This window comes from Mytilus californianus, unplaced genomic scaffold (assembly GCF_021869535.1).
Source record: "Mytilus californianus isolate M0D057914Y unplaced genomic scaffold, xbMytCali1.0.p SCAF_8, whole genome shotgun sequence".
Classification (NCBI taxonomy): Eukaryota; Metazoa; Mollusca; class Bivalvia; order Mytilida; family Mytilidae; genus Mytilus; species Mytilus californianus.
The window spans coordinates 18,975,758-18,987,570 of NW_026262734.1; the positions used below are offsets into that span (position 1 = coordinate 18,975,758).

The 11,813-nt window shown below is 33.9% G+C and overlaps 1 long non-coding RNA gene across 1 annotated transcript; it reads right to left on the reverse strand.

The window, feature by feature from the left end:
* Window positions 1-4,174: 4,174 nt before the first annotated feature.
* On the reverse strand, window positions 4,175-7,207 carry LOC127710959 (uncharacterized). The gene is made up of 3 exons (XR_007986422.1): window positions 7,052-7,207; window positions 4,507-4,585; window positions 4,175-4,187 (listed from the first exon to the last, which is right to left on the reverse strand). It is a non-coding gene; the product is annotated as an uncharacterized LOC127710959 (long non-coding RNA).
* Between the last annotated feature and the right edge of the window lie 4,606 nt (window positions 7,208-11,813).

Below are 11,813 nucleotides of genomic sequence, written 5' to 3' on the forward strand. Positions count from 1 at the left end.
AGAAACAATTTCCGCAGGAAAAGGCGTATTTTGTCTGGAAACGGTTATTATATACCATTGTTCTTTTAAATATAATGATAGTATGTTGATATCATGTTCTTCCCTATGACACATTTTCATTGTCCATATCACACCTACTTACATCACAGATATACTTGAATGTGGAAAATGTGAGGATTAAACGTTTATTGACTCATAAAAACAAAACTTTCAATGTTTTCTAATAGTAGATTGGAAAACGGTTTCAATACAACCATTTAGGTTAAAGCAATAATTTTGAAAAGTTTGATCGATGTTTGTTAAGACGTTATTGCAAGAAATGATTTTCAAAACTGTACACTATTTGAACGGCCTTATCTATGTAATATGTGTTATGATGTGGAGTAATCATTGTTATTAAATTCTGTACAATCCTTAACTTGCTAAACATCCCCTTGCAGATACATGAATTATGAATAATAATATTGTTTTTTATGACAATAAAATTAATACTGGAAACGGGAGAGGGGACCAAAAAGCAAATGCGTTCAGAAGATTTGAACAATTGGGATTTTAGAATTTTTAATTAAATTTTCTCTTTCCCCTCTTTCTTTTTTTTTTTGTAAATGCTGAAAGATTATATACGTTGAACCACATACTGTGATTTTATTGTCGAGAGACCAATTTGCTACATATGAAAAATGTTCATTGTTTCTGGATTCATTCTTTTTGAAATGATGGATAAGGTAACTATACGCCTTTTACAACTGATAACGTGTTGTTTTCAGTTTTCACAGTTCTGGGTCTATACTGCTACTTGTGGACTATCAGTCCCCGAGTATATCTTGAGCTCAGTAGTCAGTACTTATGTACTGACATGATTTAGAACAAACCTTCCTTTACATTTAGAAGTTATAAAGAATCTAAGGTTTAAGTAACCTTCGGCAAAGTTGACCTTAGATGGGTTTAGCTTTTATTTTGAGATCCTTTTGGTCATATCCCAGCAGGCACCCGATGTTGTACAGACGTGGATATTTGGTTGAAAATAGGTCGCAACGTCGGCGACCTAAATTCAACGTCGGTTCAACGTCGACTGGCAAACGTCTGTCGGACGTTATAGAATGACGTCTATATAACCTTGTTTTTTGGTCACGACCTTATACAACGTCGACACAACGTCGGATTCCAAATGTCGGTCGGACGTCTAAATCAATCTAAAATATCGAATTCACGCGTATACCTGGACATATATACCCAGCAAGCACGCAACCTTTTATTTATATTGGTTTACTTGTGTTTTTGAATAAATTCAACGATTACTTTTGCTAATATATCAGATTGATATGATTAAAGTGAATGAATGAACTGTTTTAAAATTTTCGCCCTAAAATATTTCAATTACACGAAACAGATTTTATTTCAATTGGCGCATGCGTATGAGGCCGACATTTCGAATTTATGTGCGCCAATTTGATTACAACAACAATTTCTACGACGGATGCTTCATTCTTAAGGTTTCTGGAAATCTAAATATTCAACGATATTCTTTTCTTAAACTTCTGTAAAAGACTTCTATGCCAATGTTCTTTCAAACTTCAATATAAAAACTGCGGGGGCATGGACCTTGTTTTTTTGTTTAAGTATACTGAAATTAACAAAATATTAGTTTTATAGGGGAAACTGAATTTTTCCTTAATGAGGAAACACTAAGCGGTAGAATTTGAAAAAATTCAACGAGAAAATTGATTTGCATTAATACATCTTAACTATCAGATAAAAATAGAGGGTTTTTGATAGTTTAATCTTTAATTTAAAGATATTTTTGTTGTATATTTAATGATAGTTGGTTAAATTAAATTAAAACAAAGAAATATTTCTATAAAATGCCAAGAAGGGATGCTTAGAAAACGACACACGATCTCCCTGGATATTTTTTTCAAGTGCTTTTAAACTTACTTATAGCCTTATGACTTCTTTTTCTGTCCAATCTTTTGGCATATCTTTGATGGTACTGCGTTATATCTTCTGGGGTTGAAACTTGGCACCAAATGAACTTTCCCATTGAAATATTGTCAAAATTCTCTTCCATGTAAGATTTTACATATCTTATACCTGTAATATATTAATAACAATTAAAATTAATTTCAAATCTAAAATGATCATGTTTTATGTGAAAAGAATGCAGATTGAAATTAACTGCTTAATAAAATGCTCCGCTGGGCGCAGCTTGATACGACCGCAGAGGTCGAACCATGTACAGTTGGGGCAAGTATGGACACAACATTCAAGCTTGATACAGCACTGAATTTGGATTGTAATTAAATATTTGACACAGTATAGGTTTCTGACACAGAATGAATGTGGTCTAAGAACTTAAAATTTTTTAATTTACCTATTCAAACCATATCATTATTATTTGCTTTTATATATAAATCAGAAATAACCAATTTAAAATGGAAAATTTTAAAGAAAAAAAAGGGGAAAAAAAATCCCCCCCCCCCAAAAAAAAATTTTTGAACCCCCTTATGATTCATCATCCCCAAACTCAATCCCAGCCTTCCCTTTGTGGTATGGTACCTTGCAGTACAATTTCAGAGAGATCCATACACTTGAACACAAGTTATTGTCTGGAAACTAGAAAAATACTTGTTTTTGGTCCCTTTTTGGCCCCAAATTCCTAAACGTTTAAGGCAATTACCCCCAAACTCAAACCCAGCTTTCCCTTTGTGATATGGAACCTTGTAGTACAATTTCATAAAGATCCATACACTTACACACAAGTTATTGTCCTGAAACTAGAAAAATGCTTGTTTTTTTTTTACCCTTTTTGGCCCCTAATTCCTAAAATTTGGAAGCAATTACCCCCAAAATCAATCCCAGCCTTCCCTTTGTAGTATGGTACCTTGCAGTACAATTTCAGAGAGATCCATACATTTGAACACATGTAATTGTCTGGAAACTAGAAAAATGCTTATTTTTGGTCCCTCTTTGGCCCCCTATTCCTAAACGTTTTGGGCAATTACCCCCAAACTCAGTTCCAGCTTTCCCTTTGTGATATGGAACCTTGTAGTACAATTTCATAAAGATCCATACACTTACACACAAGTTATTGTCATGAAACTAGAAAAATGCTTGTTTTTTTGCCCCTTTTTTGGCCCCTAATTCCTAAAATTTGGAGGCAATTACCCCCAAAATCAATCCCAGCCTTCCCTTTGTGATATGGGACCTTGTGGTACAATGTCAGAGAGATCTATACACTAACACACAAGTTATGTCTGGAAGTTACAAAAATGCTTATTTTTGGCCCTTTTTTGGACCCTAATTCCTTAACTGTTGGTACCATAACCCCCAAACTCAATCCCAACCTTCCTTTTGTGAAATGAACCTTATGGTAAAATTTCATAGAGATCCATTCACTCAAACTAAAGTTAGAGTGCGAAAACTAATGTGTTTTCGGACGACGACGACGACGACGACGCCGGACGACGCCAACGTCATACCAATATACGACCACAAAAATTTTTTTGCGGTCGTATAAAAACACTTATGTTAATGCTTTATACCGATCCTTTTACACAATTTTAATCGATAACTATTACAGATGATTGCATGATTTTTTACTCTGTATATTACTTATGTGATAACTTTGAAATCAAATGTTACGACACAAAAACTGCTTAGACATGTATTGCATTCTAATTACTACTTGACATACAACATTAAGGGACTCCTCTGTTATTGGGAAAAATATTGCTTAAAATAATTGGATATACTGTATATATGATTACTGCCTTTTGCCTAAAATGTTTCTTTTAGTAAGAATGTACCTTACAATTAAGAAACATGCAAACAGAACTTGAATTATAATAGACCACTACAGTTTGAGTAACCAACAACTATTGATTAGTTATAGAACAGTGAAGCTTATTCTTAACAAAACTTACCTTCAGCTAAAAAATAACCTTCCAAAACACCACTTTCAAAAAATCTACAGTAGCAGTTGTTCTCAATTTTGAACAATGAACAGTAAAAGGTCCCGTCAGATAAGGCTGGCAAAGCTATATCAAGAAGTGACTTCTCTAACTGCAATAAAAATGGTGTTTCTGGGGAAGTAAAGCCAGCTTCCTTCAGGGCAGATGAACAATGTTCCTCTTGGTGAATGACATCTGTACACTGACTTAAATTTTTGAATAAATTGGATTTCCATTCTGAAAAAAATTAAGAGTGTTGTATATGGCATATTACATGTATAGCTGGTAAAATAAAAGACAGGTTATTCCAATAACCTATCTTAAATTATATAACATGTGTGCATGGACTGCAAGAAACAATTGGAATGATGGCAAATAATTAATTAACATTTGGAATTACTACTATGGTGCAAAAAAGATGCAGTGATTTTATTATCAATAGAGTTATTTATTTACATAATATTACTTAAAGTGCACAAGGATGAAGTATTTACTTCTTTGTTCATTCATTCACAGTATGGTACATGTATATGTACCAAAGCATAATTAGTCTTACCCCTATCATCAAACTGTTGTACAGTTGCTGCAGCTGGACACTGAAGTTCTGGTCTGGATGATGTTGCTCCAAAAACAGTCTAAAATATATAAAAAAAACAATTCTATACAATTCCCTTTTAAAATATAGTTGTTCCATTAAAACAATTAACACACGATGTTTTTCATTTTATAATATGCATATAAATATATTCAATATGAATAATATATAAAACGTCTAAATATTAGTCAACATTCTTTCTTACCAGGGCGCTGAATCGTTCCGAGTAAAGATACATGTACACAATTACTTAATTATATAAACGCCTAAAAAGTGTACAAAATATTTCATCAAAACACTGGACAGATATGACGCAAAATCTGTTAAAACCAAGTTCATTTATTGACAAATTACAAATGGTGCAGGTCCTCGTGTTCCTGTTTTCACTGGACATCACAAAGGTTCACACACTTAAATTTTGACGTAATAGAAAATATCTGACGCCACAATGTTAAAGTGATTGTTGTATGGCTTCAATAGTGGCGAATATTCTCGGGTCAACCGACACAGATTTTCAAATAGTGATAAGGTGTATAAAATCTAGATGAAGCCAAGCCGCAAAAAGTTTAGAATAGGACAACTGTCCAATTCTAACATGTCTAACGTCACAGTACCCAAATTGCACCTATTCAACAAAAATAGCTGTGGAAATCTAACAAGATTTCTTTGAAACAAAACAATTTGTATTTTTATGATTTGACATTATACATGTACACGTCCAAGACTACACGAATGAATTTTATTTTTACAGGACATTCGGTCTGGTAAACAACCTAGCTTTACTAGACCGAATGAAATTTTACCAGACCAATTTTTTTTTACATCTAATTGTATATTATCCGACGAAATACAACAAACTTTTGACTTGTTGTTCCCTACTCCTCTCCAAAATGCACAAAAACAAAATCATGTGACAAGAGTGTATATTTTGATGAAAGTTGTGCACAATTGCTTGAAAGCAATTCAGTGATAAAGAAAGGTAATGTGACATTTTATTGGATTTTGACCTGAAAATTATTTGTGAACTAAAAATAATTTAGAGTTTCTGTAAAAAATATTTCCTGTATCTTCTTTCTTTTTCATATATCTTTTGGTTTTCAATTCTTGTGTTTATATTTCATAGCTGTATTTTGTGAACCTACCTGGATTTTTTTTATTTATTTATTTATTGTATTTGGTTGGCAAACCGGAATTGGCCTTATCCGGTATTGTCTATATTTCCTGTTGATGGCAGCCATTGTTGTTTTTACAGTCAGATATGTTTTTACTCGGATTTACACATTACTTGTTGGAGATTTTCGGCATAAAGCTAACGGTTGAACAAAATAAACATCGCTGTCATGAATAATAAAGATGAAAATGAATTTTGAGATCATTTGGGAATTTTGCTCCCAAAATTGGGAAAAATGTAGGGTTTTTAGAAAAATCCATGAAAAATACAACACCGGACATTCGGACGGGAATTCATCAAAATTTTACCAGACCGATCCATTATTCACCGGATTTGTCCGACAAATTTCATGTAGTCTGACTTCTTTCTACCTAGGTAAATATATTAAATATACACAAAACGTTCACAGTATGTATCAACAGATGAAGCATTCACTGAAAAAGTAAAATCTACAGAAACGTCGCTATGCTATGTTCACAAAAAGTCATCTTTTAAAAATGAAGATGAAAAAACTGACAAATAAGGTGCAATTGTACCCTCACGTAATATTCTGGCCATTTGTATAAGGGAGCAACCATTTAACTTCAAGGGGGGGGGGGGGGGGGGTTATGTTTTTTTTCTTAGTCAGCAATTTTTTATCACGCAAAACACAAACAAATTTATTAAGTTGTTCGACGCGATCAATTGGATTTTTTTTTTTCATTTGCTTGACTAGAATATTTTTTCATCAAGTTGGGGATCAGAATATTTTAGAAGAAAAAAAACATAACATAACCCTCCACCACTTGAAGCAGACTTCTTGAAAGGTGGTGGTCCTCAGGATTTGACCACTAAAATTTGCAAAGGACCGGCACAATTTCAGTATTTTGCAATAGAAATGATAGTGAAAACCAACATTTTTCCCTCAATGACCACCAGGGGAAAAAAGATTTCAAGAACTCTGTTGAAGTTAAATGGTCGTTCCCTAACAGAGTACAGGCAGATTTGGTAAGAAAGAAAAATCTAACCTGCTATTTATATAATGAAAATGGAAAATTTTAATGGCAATTTGATTCTAAAAGCCCAACCCCCCCCCCCCCTTTTTTCCACCAATGACCTTGTGTATATAAGTCACCGACACCGCAATAACTAATTGATGGATGAAAATATTGAGCTTTCAAAGCTCTACTAATCAACCTATGACATTTAAACTACAAATATTGGCTGCTGTTTAGTTCTGCAGAATATTGACACAATCCTATATAATTTTCACAGCCCGGCGATCAAACTGAAAATGAGATGCACGTGCTATAGATATTTAAAAACAGAATGGAATCTTCAATTTGAACCACTTACTCTTGAATCGGAAGTCATGTCTTTTGTGTTTCGACTGAAAACAATGAAAATTGAGGCGAACAAAAATTGTGGTTTGGATCTAAATAAATTCAGCAAGATGGCGAATGTTGTGGGTCAGCATCTAGCATCCTATAGTCACATGAAACCATTGACCAATCGCACCGCAGGCACCCGAATTTTTTTGTAATATATTATCTGATTGGTGCGCACGTTTTGGTAGAGGAATGCACTGATTTGTCAATAATGGCTGCGTTTACACAATATTTATTATTAGTACTCTGCGTACAGACAAACATGTACAACTGGAAACGTTTTAAAGCATGACAGCACAACTAGATATATAAACGTAAAATGCATTTTGTGTTTCAGAAAGAAAATGCATACATTATATGACATAAAACAAGATGAATGATAAAAATCATAATAATTTTCAATTTACCCCGGACATTTGGGGAAAGCCCTTATGCTTGAACGTTAGCTTCAAAAGGATTTGTGAAAATCATCAGCAGTTATAATAAAAATAAAACAAGATTGCTATGCTGTAGCCTCATGTCGGAAGCACTGTATAAATGAGGAATTAAATTGTGTGACACATTGTGGTACGGTAGTAAAATATGTTAAAAGTCGCATAACTTCCATACAAATGACATAATATTAAGTTCAGCTTGGGAGATTTTTTTGTCAGATGGTTCCACATGATTCACATGATCCGCGTTCACAATGTGACATTATCATAATACTTTAAAAAAAAATAGTCAGTGTCCCATAACTCCCTTAAAAATGGTTGGATCAAAATGATGGTTTAATATGGTCAACTACACAGTAACGCTCGAATCAAAAACGTTAAAAAGGCCAAATACGAAATTCAAATGTAACTGACGATATAGCACGTTTTGAAAATATGACAACTAATAATCCTGCCAATTATGAAATCTTCATGTCAACGGTGTCTGAGCATTGATGTGTTGTGGACGGACGGACGGATGGACAGATTGAGATCATTACCACAGTCCCGGCGGTGCGACCTGCGGGGGACAAAAAATACTATGATATGGAACGCCACAGAGCTGTCTAATGTGGTACTCTGATATTACGTTATGTTGTTTCATTATTACTTGATGATATTTTGTCTTTACCCTGTACATAATATGGTTTTGACATTACGTAATGATATTTTGATATAACTCAATAGGGAATAGTCATTACTTAATGATATTTCGATTTTACGTGATATGGTTTCGTATTGACTTGATATGTTTTTTTCATTACTTAATATGGTTTGTCATAACTCGATGTGATTTCATCATTATTTAATGTGGTTGTGTCCTTATGCAATGTGATTTTAACATTACTTGATGTGTGTGTGGCTTAATATGATATTATTAATTAACTACACTGTTATTGGACTTAATATGATGAAAACTGCCTATGCAATATAAAGGTGTCAACTCGGCCAATACAGAATATCTCGGCCAATATAGATTTTTTTTCTGTATTGGCCGAGTTCTGATCCGGCCAATACATGATTTCGGAACGTCTCTAGTTTTTAGATCGAAAGTCACGATAAACACAAACTGAAAGTAAACAGTTGTTTGGAAGACGCAGTTTTCATTTACTCACCATAAACATGCTGAAACGTTCAGTATGGCATATATTTCAGGCTTAAGATGGTCACATTCATTTAAAAAGCATTTTGAAAGCAGACGATGGAATTATTTTAGGTTTGGGAAACGAGTAGATTATCACAAAGTTCATTTCTTGTCGACCTCATAATTTCACGATGGTACAAATCGATTTACTGTTTACTTTCGCTTCTCATGTTTTGTAAACTGTTATTTATTTTTAAACCCGAACCAGGCATATGCATTCTGGAAGGGTGACCTGTAATTGTGCAAATCTTCATTCTTTGGTCAGTTGGCTTATGGATAGTTGTATCATTTTCAACTCCTACATTATTTTTTCAGTTTGTTTCTGCATAACACATGCAATGGCAGTACCTTTCCAATTACTATTTATGTGTTGTGTCTAAATTTAAATTGTAACACTTTATAGTGACTGGAAAGGGTAGAAAAATTCATCAGATGAGAAAATGCTGAAGACACCTGGAAACGACACCAGATCATTAGATAGAGCATCTTATAAAAAGAAACTGAGATTTGGATAGTTCCACTCCAAGGTAAAAATGTTTATCTCTTGTGAAATGAAATAAAAAAAATATTGTAACACTGTAGTTAATTAATAAAGATACTATTACGTGTATTTCTGTATTGGCCTTGTTATTGGTCCTCGGCCAGCTGTATTGGCCTTCGGCTTCGCCTCAGGCCAATACAGCAAGCCTCGGACCAATAACAAGGCCAATACAGAAATACTCACGTAATAATATCATATTATTACGTGAGTATTTCTGTATTGGCCTTGTTATTGGTCCGAGGCTTGCTGTATTGGCCTGAGGCGAAGCCGAAGGCCAATACAGCTGGCCGAGGACCAATAACAAGGCCAATACAGAAATACACGTAATAGTATCTTTATTAATTAACTACAGTGCTACAATATTTTTTTTATTTCATTTCACAAAAGATAAACATTTTTACCTTGAAGTGGAACTATCCAAATCTCAGTTTCTTTTTATAAGATACAATATCTAATGATCTGGTGCTGTTTCCAGGTGTCTTCAGCATTTTGTCATCTGCTGAATTTTTCTACCCTTTCCAGTCACTATAAAGTGTTACAATTTAAATTTAGACGCAACCCATAAATAGTAATTGGAAAGGTACTGCCATTGCATGTGTTATGCAGAAACAAATTGAATATATTTAAAAAAATAATAATGTAGGAGTTGAAAATTATACAACTATCCATAAGCCAGCCGACCAAAGAACGCAGATTTATACAATTACAGGTCACCCTTCCAAAATGCATATGCCTGGTTCGGGTTTAAAAATAAATGACAGTTTACAAAACATGAGAAGCGAAAGTAAACAGTAAATCGATTTGTACCATCGTGAAATTTTGAGATCGACAAGAAATGGACTTTGTGATAATCTACTCGTTCCCCAAACCTGAAATAATTCCATCGTCTGCTTTCAAAATGTTTTTTAAATGAATGTGACCGTCTTTAGCCTGAAATATATGCCATACTGAATGTTTCAGCATGTTTATGGTGAGTAAAGAAAACTGCGTCTTCCAAACAACTGTTTACTTTCAGTTTGTGTTTATCGTGACTTTCGATCTAAAAACTAGAGACGTTCCGAAATCCTGTATTGGCCGGATCAGAACTCGGCCAATACAGAAAAAAAAATCTATATTGGCCGAGTTGACACCTTTATATTGCATAGGCAGTTTTCATCATATTAAGTCGAATAACAGTGTAGTTAATTAATAACGTTATGTATTTGTTTCATTACATGATATGATTTTGTTATTTTTTAATGATGATTTGCCAATTCTTCATATGGCTTTAATATTTCATAATGATGGTTCAAAATAGGACGATTTTACACAACATGATGTGTTTGTTCCTATATTTGATGTGGTCCTGTCATTCTTTGGTGTGGTTATCACATTACTTTATGAGGTAAAGCCACGTGACCATTTTGGAGAAAAAAAAGTTCTATTTTTAGACCGATTTCCATATGTCGTTTGTTAATGTGCTTCGAATGCAGGGGATGAGTGTCATTATCCATTGAGTTAAAGTTCAAATTAAAGTTCGAGTTGTTGTTCAGAGTTATTTGGTATGAAAAAGGGGAACGGCAGACAAAAATAAGAAAAAAAGTACCAAAAAAATATCAATATTTCGGACATAAAGTGTATATCCCCAAACTACTTGGTCCTGTCGTTACATAATCTGGGAGGGTCGAAATCTCACAAAAATGTTTAACCCCGCCGCATTTTAGCGCCTGTCCCAAGTCAGGAACCTCTGGCCTTTGTTAGTCTTGTATGTTTTTTTAATTTTGGTTCATTTATATGTTTCGGAGTATAGTGTGACGTTTATTTTCGATGAACTAGTACACATTTTTGTTTAGGAGCCAGCTGAAGCCCGCCTCCGGGTGCGGGATTTTCTCGCTGTGTTAAAGACCCATTGGTGGCCTTGGACTGTTTTCTGCTCTTTGGTCGGGTTGTTGTCTCTTTGACACATTCTCCGTTTCCATTCTCAATTTTATGAAGTCATTGACAACAATATATGTCTACAGTGTTATCATTCTTTCATACATGTCAATGTTGTGGTCACCATTATTCAACAACATCCACCTTTTGTGTAGTTTTTGTTTTTTTAAAAAACTACAATTAAGCAGATGTTTGAACTGCCAGAAATTTGTGCAGGACTTTGATAATGGACTTAAACATCGGCGTCAATTTCAAAATCTTGTTATACAAACAGATGGTGATTTGTACTTATAATTATATATCTTTGACGTAGCATATGTTCAGACCTTACAACAAGTTATGTATTTGTAATGTACTTCTGTAAGGACCGATTAATATAATATGCCTTTTGCATGTAAAAGTACGTTTCAAATACAAACAACCAAACTAATGTCATCAACAACCATAGGCACAAGCAACGGAATTGAGTCTATAAAATATCTGAGAGGTAGGCTTAACCACGGCATAGAAGTGATCCACTTTTTATTTCATAAATGAGTCACAAAAAGTTCTAATAAATGCTCCATAAAAACCAGGACAAAGGAAACATTACCCTCGGTTTTTGATGGGGTTCCTGTTGCTCAATTTTTAGTTTTCTATGTTGTGTTTTGTGTACTGC